The 17,207-nt window shown below is 35.3% G+C and overlaps 1 protein-coding gene, 1 non-coding gene and 1 pseudogene across 2 annotated transcripts in view; all 3 read left to right on the plus strand.

Annotated features, from left to right (window-relative positions):
• Window positions 1–17,207, plus strand: part of MDGA2 (MAM domain containing glycosylphosphatidylinositol anchor 2) — a 915,731-nt gene that overhangs the window by 713,401 nt on the left and 185,123 nt on the right. The gene's annotated exons all lie outside the window — the stretch shown is intronic.
• The window catches only part of LOC120853584, a 68,109-nt pseudogene that overhangs the window by 11,254 nt on the left and 39,648 nt on the right, over window positions 1–17,207 (plus strand).
• On the plus strand, window positions 9,771–9,843 carry TRNAW-CCA. Its single transcript has one exon. It is a non-coding gene; the product is annotated as a tRNA-Trp (tRNA).

The following is a 17,207-nucleotide window of genomic DNA, read 5'->3' on the forward strand; positions in this document are numbered from 1 at the left end:
TTTAAATGTTATTACATTTCCCTACTGGTCTTCTTCCATTCTCTAATCATAGAGGAGAAACAAACTTGCTATAGTCAAGATGGTAACATTGGGAAAAATCTATGTAAAGTTCCTTAATTCCCATAGTGCAGGGTTCAGGTAAATATCTCTAGTAAGTGATCCACATTGCCCTCACAAATAACAGGATACCATGTAATCTTAATATTGATTAAAATAGCCTTTAGGTTTATGTGTAGGTATATAGTAAGCACTTTGCAACTACCAAACTACTTTCTGTTACCTTTACTCACCAGACACACCAAATCCTATAGCAAATGCATCATAACATAGAAGAAATGCAACATAAAATCTCAACCTTCAATTAATTAATTACAATTGATATGAAAAATTGTAGGGCAGCAATAATTTGGACTGGATTTGTGTTCTTAAAGCCTTTGCTTTAGATGTCTATAATTTGGCTCAGTCAATATATGTTCTGCATAATCAGTCACCTCTCTGCATTAGTCCTTTTTTTTTTTTTTAATCTTGACTCATGAGTTGAGTTTTACTTACAAGACCAGAATTTCTATGCATGCCAGGCCTCCCTGTCAATCACCAACTCCAGGAGTTTACTCAAACTCATGTCCATCGAGTCGGTGATGCCATCCAGCCATCTCATCCTCTGTCGTCCCCTTCTCTTCCTCCCTCCAATCCCTCTCAGCATCAGAATCTTTTCCAATAGAACTCAGTTTATCAGTCATCCAGAATGCTGAACTCTAATAGGAAATGTGCCCTCCGGAAAATTTCTTGTATCTATATAATTTTATGGAAGAAGATGGTTGTGTTGAGAAAGAGCATTGCCTAAGTCACCTTTTAGAGAGCTTATCTAAGTCTTCAGCCTGTTCAGGCCAGATAACCATCTGTTGGGCTGTGTTGTTGTTCAGTCACTCAGTCTTATCCAAATATTTATGGCCCCATAGACTGCAGCATGCCAGACTTCCCTGTCCTTCACAATATCCCAGAGCTTGCTCAAATTTATATCCATTGAGTTGATGATGCCATCCAACCTTCTCATCCTCTGTTGTCCCTTTCTTCTGCCTTCAATCTTTCCCAGCATCAGTGTCTTTTCTAATGAGTTGGTTATTTGCACCAGATGGCCAAAGTATTGAAGCTTCAGCTTCAGCCTCACTCCTTCCAATGCATATTCAGGGTTGATTTCCTTTAGGATTGACTGGCTAGATCTCCTTGCAGTCTAAAGGACTCTCAAGAGTCCTTTCCAACTCCACAGTTCAAAAGTATTAATTCTTCAACTCTCAGCCTTCTTTATGGTCCAACTCTCACATCCATACATGACTACTGAAAGAACCGTAGCTTTGACTATATGGACCTTTGTCAGCAAAGTAATATCTCTGCTTTTTAATATGCTGTCTAGATTGGTCATAGCTTTTCTTCCAAGGAGCAGGTGTCTTATTTTCATGGCTGCAGTCACCATCTGCAATGATTTTGGAGCCCCCCAAAATAAATTCTTTCATTGTTTCCATTGTTCCCTCATCTATTTACCATGAAGTGCTGGGACCACATGCTATAATCTTTGTTTTTTGGATGCTGAGTAAGCCATCTTTTTTGCTCTCCTTTTTCATCTTCATCAAGAAGCTCTTTAGTTCCTCTTTGCCTTCTGCCATAAAGGTGGTGTCATATGCATATCTGAGGTTATTGATATTTCTCCTGGAAATCTTGATTCTAGCTTGTGCTTCATCCAGCCCAGCATTTCACATGATGTACTCTGCATATAAGTTAAATAAGGGAGGTGATAATACACAGCCTTGATGTACTCCTTTCCCAATTTTGAACCAACCCACTCTTCCATGTCTGGTTCTAACTGTTGCTTCTTTACCTGTATCCAGGTTTCTCAGGAGACAGCTAAGATGGTCTGATATTCCCATCTCTTTAAGAATTTTCCACATTTTGTTATGATACATACAGTCAAAGGCTTTCACATAGTCACTGAAGCAGAAGTAGATGTTTTTCTGGTATTCCCTTTACAGGTTAAAGAAGAAAAATCATATACTTCTTTCAATAAATGTATAGAAAGCATCTGTTGAAATCCAACAACTTTTTCTAAAAAGGGGGAAAAAATGACAGAAACAATTCTGAGAAAACTAGCAATAGAAGGAAACTTCCTAAGCATGTTAAAAAAAAAAAAGAACAAACAGATATCATCATACTTAATGAGGGAAAAAAAGTGAATGATTTCTTTCTTAAAGAAGAGATGAGAATGTCTTTTTTTAACCAGGTTTATTCATTATCATACTGGAAATTCTAGCTAGTACAAAGAGACAAGGAACAGAAGTAAATGACATCTTTGTTGAAAATAAAGAAATATAAAGGCTTTTGTTACAATTGATGTGATGATCTATGTAAAGAATCTAGTAGAATCTACAAAAGATTCTAGAATAACTGAGTTTAGCAAGATTTCAGGATAAAATGTCAATGTATAAAACAATGTAATTCTGTATATGCTCGACAAATACATAGACAATGCATTAGAGAAGAATCTCATTTGTAATAAAATTATAAAATAAAATCCCATTTGTAATAAATTTTAAAATTTTAAATTTTAAAATAAAATTTTACTAGATGATACAAAAGGAAATTTGACAAAAGATGAGAAAGGCCTGCACAGCAAAAACTTTAAAATATTATTGAGAGAAATTAAAGACACAAATAAGTGGGAAGATATATGTGCTTATGAATTATAGGCTCAGTATTATTAAAATCTCAGTTGTCATCAGTTTAACTTATAGAAATTCAGATAACCTCATTTGAAATTCTAAATTTTTTCGGTAAACATAAACAAGCTGATTCTAAAATTCATGTGGAAATATGAAGGGACTACAGTTGCCAAAACAACTTTAAAAGGAAGAACAAAGTTGGATAACTAACTACCTGATCTCAAGGCTTATTTATGAAGAAGGTGTGGTTTTCATGTAAAAATAGATTCGTGGAACTATTATCTAGAATATAGATAAAACCACCTGTATATGGGACACCTCATTACTGGCAAATGTGTAAAGGCAGTTTATTGACAAGAGGATAATTTTTTCAACAAAAGTTTCCATAATAGCTGAATTTCCAAAATGAACCTTAATACATCCTTTGCTCCACATACAAAAAATAACACAAAATTTATCATGAATTTACATTTGCATTTTCCTTGTGAGTAATAATGCTTAGTATCTTTTCATATGATTATTTACTATCTGTATATCTTTTTTTTGGTAAAGTTTTATCCAAATCTTATGAAGTTTTTTTTTTTTAATTTTTATTTTACTTTACAATTCTGTATTGGTTTTGCCATACATTGACATGAATCCACCACGGGTGTACAGGCGTTCCCAAACATGAACCCCCCTCCCACCCCCCTCCCTACAACATCTCTCTGGGTCATCCCTGTGTACCAGCCCCAAGCGTGCCGTATCCTGCATCGGACATAGACTGGCAATTCGATTCTTACATGATATTATACATGTTTCAATGTCATTCTCCCAAATCGTCTCACCCTCTCCCTCTGAGTCCAAAAGCCCACTCTACACATCTGTGTCTTTTTTGCTGTCCTGCATACAGGGTCATCATTGCCATCTTTCTAAATTCCATATATATATGTTAGTATACTGTATTGGTGTTTTTCTTTCTGGCTTACTTCACTCTGTATAATCGGCTCCAGTTTCATCCATCTCATCAGAACTGATTCAAATGTATTCTTTTTAACAGCTGAGTAATACTCCATTGTGTATATGTACCCCAGATTTCTTATCCATTCATCTGCTGATGGACATCTAGGTTGTTTCCATGTCCTGGCTATTATAAACAGTGCTGCGATGAACATTGGGGTACATGTGTCTCTTTCAATTATGGTTTCCTCAGTGTGTATGCCCAGCAGTGGGATTGCTGGGTCATAAGGCAGTTCTATTTGCAATTTTTTAAGGAATCTCCACACTGTTCTCCACAGTGGCTGTACTAGTTTGCATTCCCACCAACAGTGCAAGAGGGTTCCCTTTTCTCCACACCCTCTCCAGAATTTATTGCTTGTAGACTTTAGGATCGCAGCCATTCTGACTGGTGTGAAGTGATACCTCATTGTGGTCTTGATTTGCATTTCTCTGATGATGAGTGATGTTGAGCATCTTTTCATGTATTTGTTAGCCATCCGTATGTCTTCTTTGGAGAAATGTCTATTTAGTTCTTTGGCCCATTTTTTGATTGGGTCGTTTATTTTTCTGGAATTGAGCTGCATAAGTTGCTTGTATATTTTTGAGATTAGTTGTTTGTCAGTTGCTTCATTTGCTATTATTTTCTCCCATTCGGAAGACTGTCTTTTCACTTTGCTTATATTTTCCTTTGTTGTGCAGAAGCTTTTAATTTTAATTAGGTCCCATTTGTTTATTTTTGCTTTTATTTCCAGAATTCTGGGAGGTGGATCATAGAGGATCCTGCTGTGATTTATGTCGGAGAGTGTTTTGCCTATGTTCTCCTCTAAGAGTTTTATAGTTTCTGGTCTTACATTTAGATCTTTAATCCATTTTGAGTTTATCTTTGTGTGCAGTGTTAGAAAGTGATCTAGTTTCATTCTTTTACAAGTGGTTGACCAGTTTTCCCAGCACCACTTGTTAAAGAGATTGTCTTTACTCCATTGTATATTCTTGCCTCCTTTGTCAAAGATAAGGTGTCCATATGTGTGTGGATTTATCTCTGGGCTTTCTATTTTGTTCTATTGATCTATATTTCTGTCTTTATGCCAATACCATACTGTCTTGATGACTGTGGCTTTGTAGTAGAGCCTGAAGTCAGGCAAGTTGATTCCTCCAGTTCCATTCTTCTTTCTCAAGATTGCTTTGGCTATTCGAGGTTTTTTGTATTTCCATACAAATCTTGAAATTATTTGTTCTAGTTCTGTGAAAAATATCGCTGGTAGCTTGATAGGGATTGCATTGAATTTGTAAATTGCTTTGGGTAGTATACTCATTTTCACTATATTGATTCTTCTGATCCATGAACATGGTATATTTCTCCATCTATTAGTATCCTCTTTGATTTCTTTCATCAGTGTTTTATAGTTTTCTATATATAGGTCTTTAGTTTCTTTAGGTAGATATATTCCTAAGTATTTTATTCTTTTTGTTGCAATGGTGAATGGTATTGTTTCCTTAATTTCTTTTTCTACTTTCTCATTATTAGTGTATAGGAATGCAAGGGATTTCTGTGTGTTGATTTTATATCCTGAAACTTTACTATATTCATTAATTAGCTCTAGTAATTTTCTGGTAGAGTCTTTAGGGTTTTCTATGTAGAGGATCATGTCATCTGCAAACAGTGAGAGTTTTACTTCTTCTTTTCCAATTTGGATTCCTTTTATTTCTTTTTCTGCTCTGATTGTTGTGGCTAAAACTTCCAGAACTATGTTGAATAGTAGTGGTGAAAGTGGGCACCCTTGTCTTGTTCCTGACTTTAGGGGAAATGCTTTCAATTTTTCACCATTGAGGATAATGTTTGCTGTGGGTTTGTCATATATAGCTTTTATTATGTTGAGGTATGTTCCTTCTATTCCTGCTTTCTGGAGAGTTTTTATCATAAATGGATCCTAATCCATATCTATAGGACATTTCACCCCAAACAATGAATTTCACCTTTTTCTCAAGTGCTCATGGAACCTTCTCCAGGATAGATCACATCCTGGGCCATAAATATAACCTTGATAAATTCAAAAAAATCGAAATCATTCCAAGCATCTTTTCTGACCATAATGCATTAAGATTAGATCTCAATTACCGGAGGAAAACTATTAAAAATTCCAACATATGGAGGCTGAACAACATGCTTCTGAATAACCAACAAATCACAGAAGAAATCAAAAAAGAAATCAAAATATGCATAGAAACTAATGAAAATGAAAACACAACAACCCAAAACCTGTGGGACACTATAAAAGCAGTGCTAAGAGGAAAATTCATAGCAATACAGGCATACCTCAAGAAACAAGAAAAAAGTCAAATACATAACCTAACTCTACACCTAAAGCAACTAGAAAAGGAAGAATTGGAGAACCCCAGAGTTAGCAGAAGGAAAGAAATCTTAAAAATTAGGGCAGAAATAAATGCAAAAGAAACAAAAGAGACCATAGCAAAAATCAACAAAGCCAAAAGCTGGTTCTTTGAAAGGATAAATAAAATTGACAGACCATTAGCCAGACTCATCAAGAAGCAGAGAGAGAAAAATCAAATCAATAAAATTAGAAATGAAAATGGAGAGATCACAACAGACAACACAGAAATACAAAGGATCATAAGAGACTACTATCAGCAATTATATGCCAATAAAATGGACAACGTGGAAGAAATGGAAAAATTCTTAGAAAAGTACAATTTTCCAAAACTGAACCAGGAAGAAATAGATAATCTTAACAGACCCATCACAAGCATGTAAGTTGAAACTGTAATCAGAAATCTTCCAGCAAACAAAAGCCCAGGTCCAGATGGCTTCACAGCTGAATTCTACCAAAAATTTAGAGAAGAGTTAACACCTATCCTACTCAAACTCTTCCAGAAAATTGCAGAGGAAGGTAAACTTCCAAACTCATTCTATGAGGCCACCATCATCCTAATACCAAAACCTGACAAAGATACTACAAAGAAAGAAAACTACAGGCCAATATCACTGATGAACATAGATGCAAAAATCCTCAACAAAATTCTAGCAATCAGAATCCAACAACACATTAAAAAGATCATACACCATGACCAAGTGGGCTTTATCCCAGGGATGCAAGGATTCTTCAATATCCGCAAATCAATCAATGTAATTCACCACATTAACAAATTGAAAAATAAAAGCCATATGATTATCTCAATAGATGCAGAGAAGGCCTTTGACAAAATTCAACATCCATTTATGAAGTTTTTATCAAGTTGCTTTCTCACTATTGAGTTTTAAAAATTCTTTACATATCTGGATACACATTTTTTTCTTATCAAATATATGACTTGCAAATGTTTTGTCCCAGTCCTTCTTATTCTTTTATGTCTCTTTTAATAGAATTTTTTTTTTAAGTTTTGGTAATGTGTATCATTTCTTTATTTTACAAATTGAGTTTTGGTGTTGTATTTAAGAAAGTTTTCCCTAATCTATGGTTACAAAGATTTTTTCTGTATTTTCTTCTACAAGTTTTTCAGCTTTGTGTAGCAATGAAAACATTATTTTTAAAAAGGTATATTTGATTATATTATTAATAAAAGCTTGTTCTTTCAATGCCATTGACTGATAAAAGAATGAAAAGACAAACCATAGACAGGAGAAAAATATTTGCAAATCTAGCATATGTGAAGAATTCTCAACTCAATAATGATAAAATAACAATAAAATGTGGGTAAGGTTTAAATGGAGAACTCTTGAGAGTCCCTTGGAGTGCAAGGAGATCCAACCAGTCCATTCTGAAGGAGATCAGTCCTGGGTGTTCATTGGAAGGAATGATGCTGAAGCTGAAACTCCAATACTTTGGCAACTTCATGCAAAGAGTTGACTCATGGAAAAGACCCTGATGCTGGGAGGGATTGGGGGCAGGAGGAGAAGGGGACGAGAGAGGATGAGATGGCTGGATGGCATCACTGACTCGATGGACATGAGTTTGAGTGAACTCTGGGAGTTGGTGATGGACAGGGAGGCCTGGCGTGCTGCAATTCATGGGGTCGCAAAGAGTCGGAGACGACTGAGAGACTGAACTGAACTGAAAGGATTAAATAGACACTTCACCAAAGAATATGGAGTGCAAATAATCACATGAAAATTTACTCAACATTATTACTGTATTCATCAGTTGCTTCAGTTGTGTTCAACTCTTTGTGACTCCATGAACTACAGCCCACCAGGTCCTCTCTCCATGGGATTCTCCAGGTAAGAATACTGGGGTGGGCTGCCATGCCCTCCTCCAGGGAAATGCAAATTAAAACAGTGATGTACCACATGTGATGTACTACACACTTGTTATTTATTAATGGCTAATATTAAAATGACTGACCACACCAATGCTGGCAAATGTGAATAGGTGGAACTCACATACTATGCTATTGGGATTGTAAAGGTTACAAATGTGGCTAACAGTTTGGTGGGTTTCTTAATCATTAAAAATTCGCCTATCATTATGATCCAGTCTTTCCACTCCTAGATGTTTACTAAGGAGAAATAAAGCCTTTCGTCTACTCAAAGACTGGTACACAAATTCACAGAATCTTATAGCCAAAAACTAGAAACAAACCAAATGTCCATGAACAGGTGAATAGAGAAACACTGTGGTATGTCTGTATAAGGAATGAACAAAATGCTCACATTAACATGTTTGAACTTCAAAATAATTAGTCTTAGTGAAAGAAGCCAGACAGAATGTGTGATGCTTGATTTCACTTACCCTGAATTCTGGAAAATGCAAACTAATCTATATTGACAGAGAGCAGATTCCCTGGAAATGAGGGGAGTTGGGAGGAAGGACTCACCAAGCAGTGTGGAGAAACGTGGGTGATGGACATGTCATCTATCTTGGTTCTGGTGATAGTTTCATAGGTTTGTCAAAATACATATCAATACATATTAAACTATGCTTTACATGCAGTTTATTTTTTAGTTGAACCTCAATAAAAGTGGTAATATAAGCTACTCTAATAATGCATATACTCATTTCCAAAAAGATCTTACTAGATATGCTATGTCAAATATATTAAATTAAAATTTTAATATAAAATAAGTTATTGAATTGCTTACTTTCCCTTACCATAACACATTGCTTTACTCCTGATTCTAAAATTCTATTATCATTCTATACTATTTCTTCATGAATTTAGGGATTAGAACAACTCTTTTTACTTTGAAAGCTTATATATTTTTGAGAGCTATGTTATAATACCCAGCACCTCACAGTTAGCAATTTAATTTGCAAAGAAGTTGCATACATTTTTAAAATAATATATTCACAGCTGCCTGGAACCTAGGCTTTTAAAGAAGGTATTATCATTCTTAATAGCAGTAATGTACTTTGAAGTCAAGCTTTCTACCCTTCAGCTTCCTTGTGTATTAAATAGATACCAGAATGTCTTAGTGCTATGAGAATTAAATCTGCCTGGCACACAGTAAGTATCAAATAAATAGCAGCCATTAGTATTAGTATAGCTTTTCAGTGTAATATATTTTCTTTTCTTACACATAAAATTGCAGTTATTTTTTAAGAAGTGAAACTTAAATTTGTAAAGAATAAATGACATAAAATCTGTGCAGTTAACAAAGGTCAAAGCTAGGATTCCCACCCAGGTGTTTTGCTTTAAATGTCACCACAATTAAAGCCTATTCATTATATCTGATGAGCTTATATCCTCCTTATGAAATTCAACTGTCTAAAATGTGTGCGGGTAGATAGTATAGATGTTATGCTGCTGCTAAGTCGCTTCAGTCGCGTCCGACTCTGTGCAGCTCTGTAGACGGCAGCCCTCCAGGCTCCGCCGTCCCTGGGATTCTCCAAGCAAGAACACTGGAGTGGGTTGCCATTTCCTTCTCCAATGCATGAAAGTGAAAAGGAAAAGTGAAGTCGCTCAGTCGTGTCCAACTCTCAGCGACCCCATGGACTGCAGCCTACCAGGCTCCTCCATCCATGGGGTTTTCCAGGCAAGAGTACTGGAGTGGGAGAGTACTGGAGTATTGCCTTCTCCAGTAGATGTTCTAGTATGTCCTAATTTGGTAGGTATTTGTCCCTTGCTTCCCTGGTGGCTCAGAGGTTAAAGCGTCTGCCTCCAATGCGGGAGACCCAGGTTCGATCCCTGGGTCAGGAAGATCCCCTGGAGAAGAAAATGGCAACCCACTCCAGTATTCTTACCTGGAGAATCCCATGGACGGAGAAGCCTAGTAGGTTACAGTCCACGGGGGTCGCAAAGAGTCGGACACGACTGAGTGACTTCACCTTACCTCACCTTGGCTATCTCTACATAAATTTAAATATGTGTCAGGACGATTCAAAATTTCGGAAAAGGTAGAGGGAGACAAAAGAGAGAAAGAATGAGAGATATTGCCATTTTTGTAGTTTCCAAGCTGGCAGAAGAGGAAATATATGGCATTCCTTATTTCCTTCAGAATATTTTAAATATTTAATATTGGATTTATTGTCCAATAATTCTTATAAGTTTATCTCATTGTAAATATGTCTATCAATAGATTGCAAAGTGGAATAGCAAAAAAGACACGTTTTTAGACTTTAGATATACTGAAAAAACATATTTTTTTGAGATGTTGCACCAGCTTTAGAATCAAGTAATTTTACATCTGTTTGGGCTATTAATGGTAAATCTGTAATTTTGAAAAACCTTTCTAAGCACTTAACCTTAATGATTTAAAAAAAAAGTCAAACCACATATTATGTAACTACCTATTAGTGCCTGTGTTCTAATATTGCCTATGATTTCACATATCAAAAAACTTATATTGAAGATATCAGCTATTATCTTTATTAGGAGTACAGTGCAAAATAAATAGACTGCATTGCAGCTATTTTTGTTACTTGCTGAAATAATAATAGAATTTTGGCCTTCTGATTCTGCTATTTATACCTAAATCATATTTCAAATTGCCAGGTTTTAAATGTTACAAAACATTCAAGAGTTTTATTTGAGCTGGAGAATGAAAGGAGTAGTGATAATTAGCTTATATCTGAGAATGTATTTTTCATCTATTACATTCCATTCTGCATTCGTATTCCACTCTTTTTTTTTTAAAGAGATAATTTAATAAACAGTCGATTAGGAAGATTAGGTTCCAATGACCTCCCATGGTAGAACAACTTATAGTTGAACAAACTTAAAATTCAACTTGGGAAAGGCTATATATTGTCACCCTGCTTATTTAACTTCTATGCAGAGTACATCATGTGAAATGCCAGGCTGTAATCAAGATTGCTGGGAGAAATGTCAATAACCTCAGATATGCAGATGACACCACCCTTATGGCAGAAAGTGAAGAGGAACTAAAAAGCCTTTGATGAAAGTGAAAGACAAGAGTGAAAAAGTTGGCTTAAAGCTCAACATTCACAAAATGAAGATCATGGCATCTGGTCCCATCACTTCATGGGAAATAGATGGGGAAACAGTGGAAACAGTGTCAGACTTTATTTTGGGGGGCTCCAAAATCACTGCAGATGGTGACTGCAGCCAGGAAATTAAAAGACACTTACTCCTTGGAAGAAAAGTTATGACCAACCTAGATAGCATATTCAAAAGCAGAGACATTACTTTGCCAACAAAGGTCCGTCTAGTAAAGGCTATGGTTTTTCCTGTGGTCATATATGGATGTGAGAGTTGGACTATAAAGAAAGCTGAGCACAGAAGAATTGATGCTTTTGAACTGTGATGCTGGGGAAGACTCTTGAAAGTCCCTTGGACTGCAAGGAGATCAAACCAGTCAATCCTGAGGGAAATCAGTTCTGAATATTCAATGGAAGGACCAATGCTGAAACTGAAGTTCCGATACCTTGGCCACCTGATGTGAAGAGCTGATTCATTGGAAAAGTCCCTGATTCTGGGAAAGACTGAAGGCAGGAGGAGAAGGGGATGACAGAGGATGAGTTGGTTGTATGGCCTCATTAACTCAATGGACATGAATTTGAGCAAACTCTGGGAGCTGGTGAAGGACAGGGAAACCTGGTGTGCTGCAGTTCATGGGGTCACAATGTCAGACATGACTGAGCGACTGAACAACAAACTTAAAATTGCATAGGGAAATAGAAATGGGAGATCAAAGTTATAAATAAAGGTATTAAGGCCTTTATTTTAAAAGCCTTAAAATAATTAAAAATTCAATCCACAGTTAAAATCATATAAATGATATTACAGCCATTTAATTAGTAGTCATGAGTAATATATAATTAGTGCCCATTATTATTCATATTTGATAAAAATAAGTTTCAGATTCTTTTGTGGGAAATTCCAAAAGTTATTTGTATCTTTTTATTTTTGCAGAAAATACCTATTTTAAAGGAATTAGGAGTGAGTGTCTGATCTTCCATCTTTCTTATTTTATGACTTGCTGTTAATAGTTTCTACCTTATGGTCTTCTTATTGGATTCTGAAATGCAGAAGAGCTTGATCTTGCAGTTTTAAGACTGAACAAAGTTTATATAACCTTTGCTTAAGGTACTCAGCTTTATTAAACTTTTTGAGCAATATGTTTCTAAACTTTTCTCCAACAGATATGTTTATATAACCCCAGGTCTCCCAAGATAGCTTCATGAATTTAACTTTTTTAGAAGTGGCTTGGTTTCCTCACTCCTCAGTGAAACAGAGAAATTGTTTTCTAAGCCTTATGATATTTTACTTCATTTTGTTTTTATTCCTTAGAGCTGTTTTAAAACAATTCTCTTTTCCTTCTCCACCACCCATTACTCTTTGTCTAAATTTGTCATTTTTGGCTTTCATTTGTTTTCTGATGATATTTTATAGAAATTATTCATAATCATAATTACAAAGCCATCAATTTCCTGATAAATATGAAATACACACAAAATATTTGCATTCATAGACCTTTGAATTTGGAGTATTCACAGCAGAATTGATTGTTTATAATATTGATACTTGTCACACCCTAATTCCTTTCTGTTTTTATGGAATTCCACAAGTAATACTTGAGAACACAAGAAATACTTTAAATTCCCTTTGCATTTTGAATATGAATAATGTTGAGCCCACAAGAGGTTTAAAATTAAAGCAATAATTCAGTAATGAAATAATTTTCCTTCAGCAGAAATTCAGTGATTTTTGAGAGCAAATGCAAAACTTAGAGAATAAAAAGCTTTTCCTGAAGACCATACAAAATAATACTACTATCATCATTCTTAGATATAATACTTTATGAAATTATTAAATACTTAAATACTTTAAGAAATTATTCACATTTTCCTACTCATATAACTAATGATGTATATGGTCAAGACACTGACCACTGTTTTTTATGTGAATAGATTTTGGCTATAGACCAGTTTTTTAATGTGAAAAACTGAAATGGCATTCCCAGTTTTTTTCAGCCAACTCTGCTAAGCACTTTACTTTTATAAGAAACACTTTAGAATTCAATAAAATTACTCTCTAACTTGTCCTAACTGCAAATTTTTGTTATGCTATTTTATGACTGATATAAGGGATAGTTTTATATTAATGAAATTTGTTGCATTTTCTTTTTAATTGCATTTTAGTTTTAATTTGTTGCATAAAACTCTTTTTGACAGATTCCTTATACTTATCTTTGCCTTATTTTAATATATGTGAAGAAATGAATTTTCACATTCATAAAATTATATTAAAGATGTTTCTGTTAAAAAAACTGATTTTAATATTATCAAAAGAAACTTTAAAACATTCAGAATAACTAGCATGTGTTTTCTTCTGATAATGAATTCAGCAAAACATACTGTCCAACAAAGCTATTCTCATAGAAATAAATGCATGTAATACCATACAAAAATCACAAAAACTATTTAAATAATCATAGTTGATTAAATGGTACAGTTTTGAAAATTTTGACTTTTAGAATGTGATTTATTAAAATTCCATGAGCACTTTATTTTAGTCCAAAGCAGTATGCGAGGTCCAATCCTCAAGAAACTTTAGTTGATCAATAGTCCTTAAATTTTGATATTCAAGAGAATCATTTAGAGAACTTGCTAAAATGTGGAAACCCAGAATCTTACCCAGTCTGCCAATTCAGAATATCTTAGGTTATGATCTGGAAACCAAAAACTCACCAGTGGTTCTAATGAACACAATTTCATCAAAGGCATTGTAGCAGATGATCATGTAAGAGAACATAAATGAAAGCAGAGCAAATAGAATTTAATTTTGTTTTACTTTAAAATTCTGGGGTTTTTTTTATTTTTAATTTTTACTTTACAATTCTGTATTGGTTTTGGCATAGATTGACATGAATCCACCACAGGTGTAATTCATCTGTTTTAAAGCTGTCTCATGTAATTTTCATAAAATAATGTTCATAACCATTTCATGTTATACCTTCCCTATTTGATTAGAGAAATGTCATTCTACTCTCATCAGATTTCAGGAATATTGTTTTGTTCTGAGCTATATGAGCTAAATTTGGAATTAAAAATTACAAATATTGAAATTTTATTTTAATATTGATGTTGACAAATGTGTATGCATCTACAAGAATAATACCGTAATGAGGCAAGGTCTGAAAATAACGTCTTCAGAGAATTGATGAAAGGAACTACAATTTGTGTTTTAAAAACATGAAAAGATTATGAGCAGTTACATTTAATTGAACTTTTCTGCTTTGTCAAGTGTTATTTCCTTGGCATCAAGACATGAAATTAATGCTTTATACTTTCCATTCTAAAGGCTTTCTATTTCTATCTTTTGTTTAAGGGTTTTGCTCTTATACTTAAAATTGTTTTGCATAAATACTTGAATAAACTATTAAACTCTATAGTGTAAGAGTTCAGAGCCTACACGAGAGCCTACACATACAGAACTGACAGTTATTATTGACATTTATTGATCTATAGTTTGATTTTATGTTCATTTTTATGTTGAGACTGAGTTTCTGTGTGGTATTTTTCACTGTGTGTGTGTGTATGTTTGCCTTTCAGTTAATGTGTCATTGCAACACTTCTGCCTAGGAGTCAACCAAACTGCAAAATTTTAGGACACAGTTCTCTGCAAACTGCCCTTACTTCTGACACCAGTTGCAAGAGTTAGTTCAAGGGTGTCTCCCAAACCACTCTTAGATTCAGTAGTTTGCTGAAAGGACTCATAGGACTCATTTAAATCTTTGTATTCAAAGTTACAGTTATTACAGGCAAAGGAGATGGATTAAAGAGGAAGGCAGAGGAAGAGACACAGAAGTCTCCACCTGTGAGTCTTTCATTGTTTTCCCCAGAGAGCCAGTATGCAATACCCTTTCAGCACTAATGTGTGGCAATATGTATGGAGTATTGCCAACCAGGGAAATTTATTCAGGCTTCAATGTTTAGAGATCTTGTGTACCAGTCATGATTAATTGATTGCCCACCTAATTGAAGTCATTCTCCACATTACCTAATTCTGTGTAATCCAAAGCTCCCACCCTAAATTACGTGGCCATTCTGGTGTGACAAACTCAAGACTGTCTGGAGTGGCCAGCTCCCACCCTGAATAAAGATGTTTCTATCTGTTATGATGTAGGTATATCCCAGAATCTGAAAGTAAAAGCCAGAACACTCTTGGTCAAGGCTTAGTTATTTACTGTTGTGGTAGTTCAGTCCCTCAGTCATGTCTGACTCTTTGCCACCCCATGGACTATAGCATGACAGACTTCCCAATCCTTCTGTATCTGCTGGAGGTTGGTCAGATTCATGTCCACTGTGTTGTCATCCAACCATCTCATCCTCTGTTAACCCCTTCTCCTCCTGCTCTTAATCTTGCCCAGCATCTGGGTCTTTTCCAGTGAGTCGGCTCTTCACATCAGGTGTCTAGAGTATTAGAGCTTCAGCTTCAACATCAGTCCTTCTAATGAATATTCAGGGTTGATATCCTTTAGAATTGACTGGTTTGTTCTCCTTGCTGTCCAGGAGACTCTCAAGAGTCTTCTCCACCACCACAGTTCAAAAACATCAATTTATTGGTGCCCAGCCTTCCTTATTGTCCAGCTAAAACATCTATACATGACTACTGGAAAAACCATAGTTTTGACTATATGGACCTTTGTCAGCAAAGTGATGTCTCTGCTTTCTGGTATGCTGTCTATATTTGCCACAGCTTTTCTTCCAAGGAGCAAGCATCTTTTAATTTCATGGCTGCAGTCACCATCTGCAGTGATTTTGGAGCCCAAGAAAAGAAAATCTTTCACTGCTTCCACTTTTTCCCCAGCTGTTTGCCATGAAGTAATGAGACTGGATGCCATGATCTTCATTTTTTGAATGTTGAGTTTTAGCCAGCTTTTTTCACTCTCCTCTTTCACCCTCATCCAGAGACTCTTTAGGTTCTCTTCACTTTCTGCCATTAGAGTGGTATTATCTGCACATCTGAGGTTGTTGATATTTCTTCTGGCAATCTTGATTCCAGCTTGTGATTCATCCAGCCAAGCATTACATATGATGTACTCTGCATATAAGTTAAATAAGCAAGATGACAGTACACAGCCTTGACATACACCTTTCTGAATTTAGAACCAGTCCATTGTTCCATATACAGTTCTAATTGCTGCTTCTTGACCTGCATAGTGGTTTTGCAGGAGACAGGTAAGGTGGTCTGGTATTCCCATATCTTAAAGAATTTTTCACAGTTTATTGTGATCCACACAGTCAAAGGCTTTAGCATAGTCAATGAAGCAGAATTTTTTGTTTTTTGGAATTCTCTTGCTTCTTCTATGATGCAGTGGATGTTGGTAATTCGATTTCTGGTTCATCTGCCTTTTGTAAATCTCACTTTTATATGTGGAAGTTCTCAATTTATGTACTGCTGAAGCCTAGCTTGAAAGAGTTTGAGCATTACCTTGCTAACATGTGAAATGAGAGCAATTTTACAGTAGTTTGAACATTCTTTGGCATTGCCATTTTTAAAGATTGAAATGAAACTGACCCTTCCAATCCTGTGGCCACTGCTGAGTTTTCCAAATTTGCTGGCATGTTGAGTGCAGCACTTTAACAATATCATCTTTTAGGATTTTAAGTATATCACCTGGAATTTGAACACCTCCAGTAACTTTGTTTGTAGCAATGTTTCCTAAGGCAAACTTGACTTCACACTCCAGGATATGTGGCTCTAGGGGAGTGACCACACATCCTAGTTATCCAGGTCATTAAGAACTTTTTTTTTCTTTGTATAGTTCTGCATATTTTTGCCACCTTTTCTCACAGCTCTTTAAAGCAGAAAGATAAAAGCTTGAATGAGTTAGAGATAGTTAACATGGTCCCTAGAATAAACAACAGTATAGGAAAAAAACTGATAATTTTGTGAAATTCATTGTAAATACTATTTAGTAGCAATTTAAATGCATAGGATTTGAAATTAATTACTCCCCTGGTTGTTCAGAAAGTAAAGAATCCACCTTCAATGCAGGAGAACAGGATTTGATCCCTAAGTTGGGACGATCCTCTGGGAGTGGAATGGCTACCAACTTCAGTATACTGGCCTGGAGAATTCCGTGGACAGAGGAGC

Source organism: Oryx dammah, unplaced genomic scaffold (genome assembly GCF_014754425.2).
Source record: "Oryx dammah isolate SB20612 unplaced genomic scaffold, SCBI_Odam_1.1 HiC_scaffold_26, whole genome shotgun sequence".
Taxonomy (NCBI): domain Eukaryota; kingdom Metazoa; phylum Chordata; class Mammalia; order Artiodactyla; family Bovidae; genus Oryx; species Oryx dammah.